The following is a 7602-nucleotide window of genomic DNA, read 5'->3' as shown; positions in this document are numbered from 1 at the left end:
CCTTGGGAGCACTGTATATAAGCAGGTCTCCCATGCTGTACGTGCAATCTGGAGTTATAAAAACGAGATCAAGATCACACTTACTCATGTCTACAGTACTCAATCACGTTACTTTATTCTGGACATAACAATTGGCGACGAGATAATGAACGATCATGTCAAAATGCAGAGAACTGTTGGTATCCTGGAGACATTCTCAGAAGGGGACGATTGGGAGGTCTTCATGCAGCTACTCGACTAATACTTCATGGCCAACGAGCTGGCAGGGAATGTGAATGTTGCCAAACAAAGGGCAATCCTCCTCACTCTCTGCGGGGCAACAACCTATGGCCTCATGAAGAATTGTCTTGCTCCGGTGAAACCAACAACCAAATCGTATGAAGAACTGTGTACACTGGTCCAGGAGCGCCGAAATCCGAAGAAGAGCATTCTGATGGCAAGGTATCGATTTTACACATGTCAACGGTCTGAAGGCCAGGAAGTAGCGAGCTACGTCGACGAAATAAGGCACCATGCAGGATATTGCGAATTTGATGGATGCCTGGAGTAAATGCTGAGAGATGTTTTGTGCTTTGCATGGGGCATTAGGATATCCTTCGCAAACTATTGACTGTTGAAACACTGCACCTGATCAAAGCCATAACGATAGCCTAGGCGTTTATGTCCACCAGCGATAACATCAAACAGAGTTCGCAGCGTACAGATGTTTCGGCAAGTACTGTACACAAAGTAACATCGTTTTCAGGCAGGAATGCATATGGCAGAATGTGCACACCTGCAGCTGCATGATCTCAGATGACTCAGAGTCTGACATCAAGCATTAATGCGAGGCAGTTAACAGCTTGTTGGCACTGCGGAGCTGATCATCGAGCCCATCAATGCAGCCTCAAACACTATGCGTGCAAAGGCTGTGGAACAATGGGACACCTCCAGCGAATGTGCAGATGAGCTGCAAACACTGCAAAGCAGCACATCGCAGTGGAAGACCGATCCATGGTGGATCAAACTGAATTAGAGACTCAATCCGAGGAGGCAGAAGTGTATGGGGTACACACCTTAATCAGGAAATGTCCACCGATCATTTAAATAATGAACTGAATGGAATTCCAGTATCCATGGAATTGGACATGGGTGCGAGTCAGTCCATCTTGGCAAAAGGGCCTTCGAATTTTAAAAGATAAATTGTTTAACAGTGGTTCTCACAGACTCACCTGACAGGCCGACTCAGGATCCACCCCTCAAGCACCGCGATTGGTTGCAGAACTCGCTGCCCCCTGGGCACTCCGGCCTCTGACCTCTCTTCCTGTTGGTTCCCAGGGCAATCAATCACTACTCGCCAACATTACACTGCCAGATTAAGTTGAGGGGCTTGAAGGAAGAAATAAAACAAGACCGTGAACCTGAGTGAAGAAATAAAATTAGAGAAGCATGATGAAATAAACAAGGATAGACAATATAAATTGAAGGGTACAATCCGAAAGGGGGTGCATGAACAGTGAGACCTGCGGGTATATGTGGACAAATCACTGAAGGTGACAGGACAGGTTGGGAAAGCAGGTAAAAAAGCTTACAGGATCCTGGGCATCACAGCGTACAAAAGCAAGGAGGTTATGATGAACCTTTGTAAAACACTGGTTTGGCCTCAACTGGAGCAGTGTGTCCAATTCTGGACATCGCACATTAGGATGTGAAGGCCTGAGAGAGGGTGCAGAAAAGATTGAAAAGAATGATTCACGAGATGAGAGACTTCAGTTCCATGGATTGACTGGAGAAGCTGGGGTTGTTCTCCTTGGAGCAGAGAAGGTTGAGAGGAGAATTGATAGAAGTGTTCAAAATCATGAGAGGTGTGGACAGAGTAGAGAGAGAGATACTGTTCCCACTGGCTGAAGGGTAGAGAATCAGAGGAGATGGATTTAAGGTGAATGGCAAAAGAACCAAAGGTGACATCAGAACATCTATATTACACAGCGAGTGGTTAGGATCCGGAAAGCACGGCCCGAAAGGATGGTGGAGGAAGACTCAATCACAGCTTTCAAAAAAAAAAAGTTGGATAAGTATCTGAAAGAAAACATTTGCAGGGCTGGGGGAAGGGCGGGCAGTGGGACTAGCTGGGAGCAGGCAAGGGTTGGATGGGCCGAACGGCCTTCCGTGCTGTAACCATTCTCTGATTGTGTGAGCAGAACCACTGTTCCCTGAGTCAATCTAAAGCCTTCCTGATTGTGAGCACCTGTTAAACCTGCCCTGCACCTTCACTGCTCCAAGGAGAACCACCCCAGATGCTGCAGCCATCATCTTATTGAATGGCGGCAGGCTCGAGGGGCCAAAGGGCCGATTCATCTCCTATTTCTGATGTTCTCATGTGTTCATGTCACTGGTCCCCATCCTGCACCTGCTCCCTGCAGTAAGATGGCCGCCGCGCATGCTCCCTGCCCTGCAGCGGGACAATGGAAAGTATTGTGACGTCGAGGAAGCCCCGTCCCCCGTGGCGGGTGGCCCCGTGTTGCCCAAGGATGGCGGCCGAACTCACGGCAAACCCCGACAGTAACCAAGGCCCGTCCCTGCCCGAAGGTGCCCCACAGCCGCCACCTGCCGACTCGGCGGCCAAATCTCACCGCCCGCGCGTGTCCGTGAGAATGTGGGTCCTCAGGGAGGCTGAGCGTACTGCCCAGGCTGCTCATCCATCCTCCGCGTGGGGGCAAAACATCGTCCGTTCGCAGCTAATCTCCCACAATAGACTGGCCCCACGCCTGGGCACAACTCCGCCTCGCATCACCTGGGCCCGAGCTCAAAGGCTGCGAGCGGAGCCCACCAACAACCCCCGCAACACTCAGCCCGCAGCCAATGGCGTGGCGGCGCGGGGCACCAGCTCAACCAGCGCGCTGCTCCGCGCCAATCAGTGGCGGGGGTGGGGGGCCGCGGCACCAATCAATCACTGGTCCCTGAAGGTACTGACTCTGGCTGGGTTCAGTTCTACACTCACTGGTTCCCCTCCCCTGAAGGTACTGTCTCTGGCTGGGTTCAGTTCTACACTCATTGGTTCCCCTCCCCTGAAGGTACTGACTCTGGCTGGGTTCAGTTCTACATTCACTGGTTCCCCTCCCCTGAAGGTACTGACTCTGGCTGGGTTCAGTTCTGCACTCACTGGTTCCCCTCCGCTGAAGGTACTGACTCTGGCTGGGTTCAGTTCCAGACACTGACATCATTCACTTTGTTCCTGCACCAAGATGGCCGCGCATGCGCGGTGCTACTCACTGAATCAAAATGGCTGAGCGCTGAACCTGTCTTCCTGCACGAAGATGGCCGCCGTCAGCCTGGACTTGTGACAGGGAGAAAGCCCCGAAGTTGCAACCGCCGATATTTCCGTTATTATTCCGAGCTTGCGGCGGGCACCGGTTGTTTATGAAACCTCCGCGACTCTCTGCTGGTCGATTACTCCCCTCTGCCCCGCCGAAATGGACAATTCTCAGGAACCTCTGAAAAACTTTTCCCTCCGCCATTAACTGCACCGCGCATGCTCCAAACACTGTCTGGGCCCGCGCCTGCGCACTGAATTCCTGTAGTCTGGGTACGGCACATTCTCCCCCGCGGGGCATGCTGGGTACATAGGACCATGAGAAATCGGAGCAGGAGTGGGCCAGATTCTGCACGGTTATATACAGAGTAAAGCTCCCTCTATGCTGTCCTAAAGAATCCCAGGGCAGGTATAGCACGGGTTAGTTACAATTTAAAGCTTACTGTACGCTGATTCATCAAACACTCCCTGGGCAGGTGCAGCACATATTAAATACTCATCAAGGATCCATCTGCACTGTCCCACCAGGTATTCCCAGGGTAAGCACAGCACAGGTTCGACACAGAATAAAGCTCACTCTGCACTGTCCCAAGAAACAATCCCAGGGCAGGTACATCACAACTATTTTGTTGTTGACCTGTAAATCAAAAGAATCCTGATTAAAGGAGGGAGGGTAACTAAATCTATTAAGCTTTGGAGGGTAAACTTAAATCAAATTAAAATTTTGCTTGCTGGAGGTGATGATGCACTCCAGTCCCTCCGGTGCTGACCTCTTACAGAAGGCGGCAAGCGTACTGGTGGCAGGTACAGCACATGTTAGATTCAGAGTAAAGCTCCCTCTACAGTGACCTATCTAACACTCCCAGGGCAGGTACAGCACGGGTTAGATACAGAGTAGAGCTCCCTCTGCACTGTCCCATCAAATACTGCCAGGGTATGTACAGCACATGTTAGATACAGAGTGAAGTTCCATCTACACTGTCCCATCAAACACTCCCAGGGCAAGTACAGCATAATTTAGATGCGGGGTAAACCTCTCTCTAAACAGCCAATCCAAAAATGCACAGGACAAGCACAACACAGGTTAGGTACACATCATCATCATCACAGGCAGTCCGTCAAAATCGAGGAAGACTTGCTTGCACTCTAAAGGTGAGTTCTTACGTGACTAAACAATCCAGTATGGGAATTACAGTCTCTGTCACAGGTGGGACAGCCAGTCGTTGAAGGAAAGGGTGGGTGGGATTGGTTTGCCGCATGCTCCTATGCTTGGTTTCTGCATGTTCTCGGCGATGAGACTCGAGGTGCTCAGAGCCTTCCCGGATGCACTTCCTCAACTTAGGGCGGACGTTTGTCAGGGACTCCCAGGTATCGGGGTTTGTTGAATTTTATCAAGGAGGCTTTGAGGGTGTCGTTGAAAGGTTTCCTCTGCCCACTGTAGGCTCGCTTGCCATGTAGGGGTTCCGAGTAGAGCCTTGCTTTGGGAGTCTTGTGTCAGGCAGGTGAACAATGTGTCGAGCCAGGGTATCCCTGGAGATTGAGCATGCAGTGTCCACCGGTAGACTCGTGGCCTTCCATGAGAGGTGAGCACCAGAGAGACTGGGGTGCATGATTCCAGAGGGAACAGAATTGTAATTTTAATTCATTTGATTTGATTTGACAAAAGTTACCTTTATGTTGAATTGTTAATTTGTGTTTTTGATTCCCCAAAAAAACAAGGGGGCACTTTACTGAAAGTTTCTGGAGTGTGACCCCCCTCCACCCTTTAATCATGGGGAACTTGATTATTGTTCTACTTAAAATAGTTGTGAACAATGTGGCCCACCCAATGCAGCTGGTCGAGTGTGGTCAGTGCTTCGATGCTCGGGATGTTAGCCTGATCGAGGAAACACCAGGACTGGTTTGATGAAAATGACCAGGAGATGCAAGAGCTAATTAATCACAAGCACAGGGTATTTCTGAACCTAAAACAACAACCCAACTCGGGAGCAGCAAAGCAGCATTACAGACGGCTTAAGGCTGAGGTCCAAGAAAAAAACCTGTGACCGAAAGCATAGATGGTGGGTCGAGAAATCACAGGAGTTTTAGCAGCTGGCCGACAGCCATGTTGTGCGAGCATTCTTCATCGCAGTCAAGGCCACCTATGGTCCAAGCACCCAAGGCACCGCCCCACTGCTGGCCAAGAATGGGGAAACACTCATCAAGGACACTGAGGCAGCCAGGACCCGCTGGAAGGAGCACTTCGAAGATGTCCTTAACCGAGACTCTGCCTTTGACTCGAGTGTCCTCGACTCCATCCTGCAGCATGCTACCCGCCAACATCTCAGCAAAACCTCAGCCCTGCACGAGGTAGAAAAGGCCATCCGCCAGCTCAAGAACAACAAGGCAATGGGAGCAGATGGAATCCCTGCTGAGGCACTAAAGTATGGTGGAGAGGCAATATTGGCATGGATGCATGACCTCATCTCTCTCATCTGGAAGGAGGAGAGCAGGCCTGGAGATCTCAGAGATGCAGTAATTGTGACCATCTTTAACAAAGGGGACAAGTCCGACTGTGGCAATTACAGATGAGTCTCCCTGTTACCAGCCACTGGGAAAGACATCGCTAGAATCCTCCTCAACCGTCTTCCTCCGTGGCTGAGGAGCTCCTCCTGGAGTCACAATGTGGATTTCGTCCTCTACGGAGTACAATGGACATGGAGTAGATACAGATTAAAACTCCCTCTACACTGTCCCATCAGACATTCCCAGGGCAAGTACAACATGGGTTATGTTATGTATGCAACCCTATGTAACCAGCAATCTACCGCCATCAGAGGGCATATCTGTTGGAGTCCCAAGGGATCCCAGCATCCATTGGGAGCACTGTATATAAGCAGGCCTCCCATGCTGTACGTGCACTCTGGAGTTAGAAAAACGAGATCAAGATCACACTTACTCATGTCTACATTACTCAATCACGTTACTTTATTCTGGACATAACAATTGGCGACGAGATAATGAACGATCATGTCAAAATGCAGAGAACTGTTGGTATCCTGGAGACATTCTCAGAAGTGGACGATTGGGAGGTCTTCATGCAGCTACTCGACTAATACTTCATGGCCAACGAGCTGGCAGGGAATGTGAATGTTGCCAAACAAAGGGCGATCCTCCTCACTCTCTGCGGGGCAACAACCTATGGCCTCATGAAGAATTGTCTTGCTCCGGTGAAACCAATAACCAAATCGTATGAAGAACTGTGTACACCGGTCCAGGAGCACCTAAATCCGAAGGAGAGCATTCTGATGGCAAGGAATCGATTTTACACATGTCAACGGTCTGAAGGCCAGGAAGTGGCGAGCTACGTCGACGAAATAAGGCACTTGCAGGATATTGCGAATTTGATGGATGCCTGGAGTAAATGCTGAGAGATTTTTTGTGCTTTGCATTGGCCATGAGGATATCCTTCGCAAACTATTGACTGTTGAAACACTGCACCTGACCAAAGCCATAACGATAGCCTAGGCATTTATGTCCACCAGCGATAACATCAAACAGATTTCGCAGCGTACAGATGTTTCGGCAAGGACTGTACATAAGTAACATCGTTTTCAGGCAGGAATGCATATGGCAGAATGTGCACACCTGCAGCTGCATGATCTCAGAAGACTCAGAGTCTGACATCAAGCATTAATGCGAGGCAGTTAACAGCTTGTTGGCACTGCGGAGCTGATCATCGAGCCCATCAATGCAGCCTCAAACACGATGCGTGCAAAGGCTGTGGAACAATGGGACACCTCCAGCGAATGTGCAGATGAGCTGCAAACACTGCAAAGCAGCACATTGCAGTGGAAGACCAATCCATGGTGGATCAAACTGAATTAGAGACTCAAACCGAGGAGGCAGAAGTGTACGGGGTACACACCTTAATCAGGAAATGTCCACCGATCATTTAAATGTAGAACTGAACGGAATTCCAGTATCCATGGAATTGGACATGGGTGCGAGTCAGTCCATCATGGGAAAAGGGCCTTCGACAGGCCCAAGCTGAGCCCCATTCACACCAAATTGAAAACTTACACTAAAGAGCTGATTCCTGTAATCGTCAGCACAGTATTAAAAGTCTCTTATGATGGAACCGTACACGAACTACCACTAAGAAGAGATTCAGTAGATGGCCCCACACTATTCGGCAGAAGCTTGCTGAGAAAAATACGCTGGAACTGGGAGGACATCTGAGCGCTTTCATCCACCGATGATGCCTCATGTGCCCAACATCTGAGCAAGTTTCCATCGATGTTTGAGCCAGAGATCGGAAGTTTCTTGAG

Source organism: Pristiophorus japonicus, chromosome 23 (genome assembly GCF_044704955.1).
Source record: "Pristiophorus japonicus isolate sPriJap1 chromosome 23, sPriJap1.hap1, whole genome shotgun sequence".
Taxonomy (NCBI): Eukaryota; Metazoa; Chordata; class Chondrichthyes; family Pristiophoridae; genus Pristiophorus; species Pristiophorus japonicus.
This window is presented reverse-complemented; position numbering follows the sequence as displayed.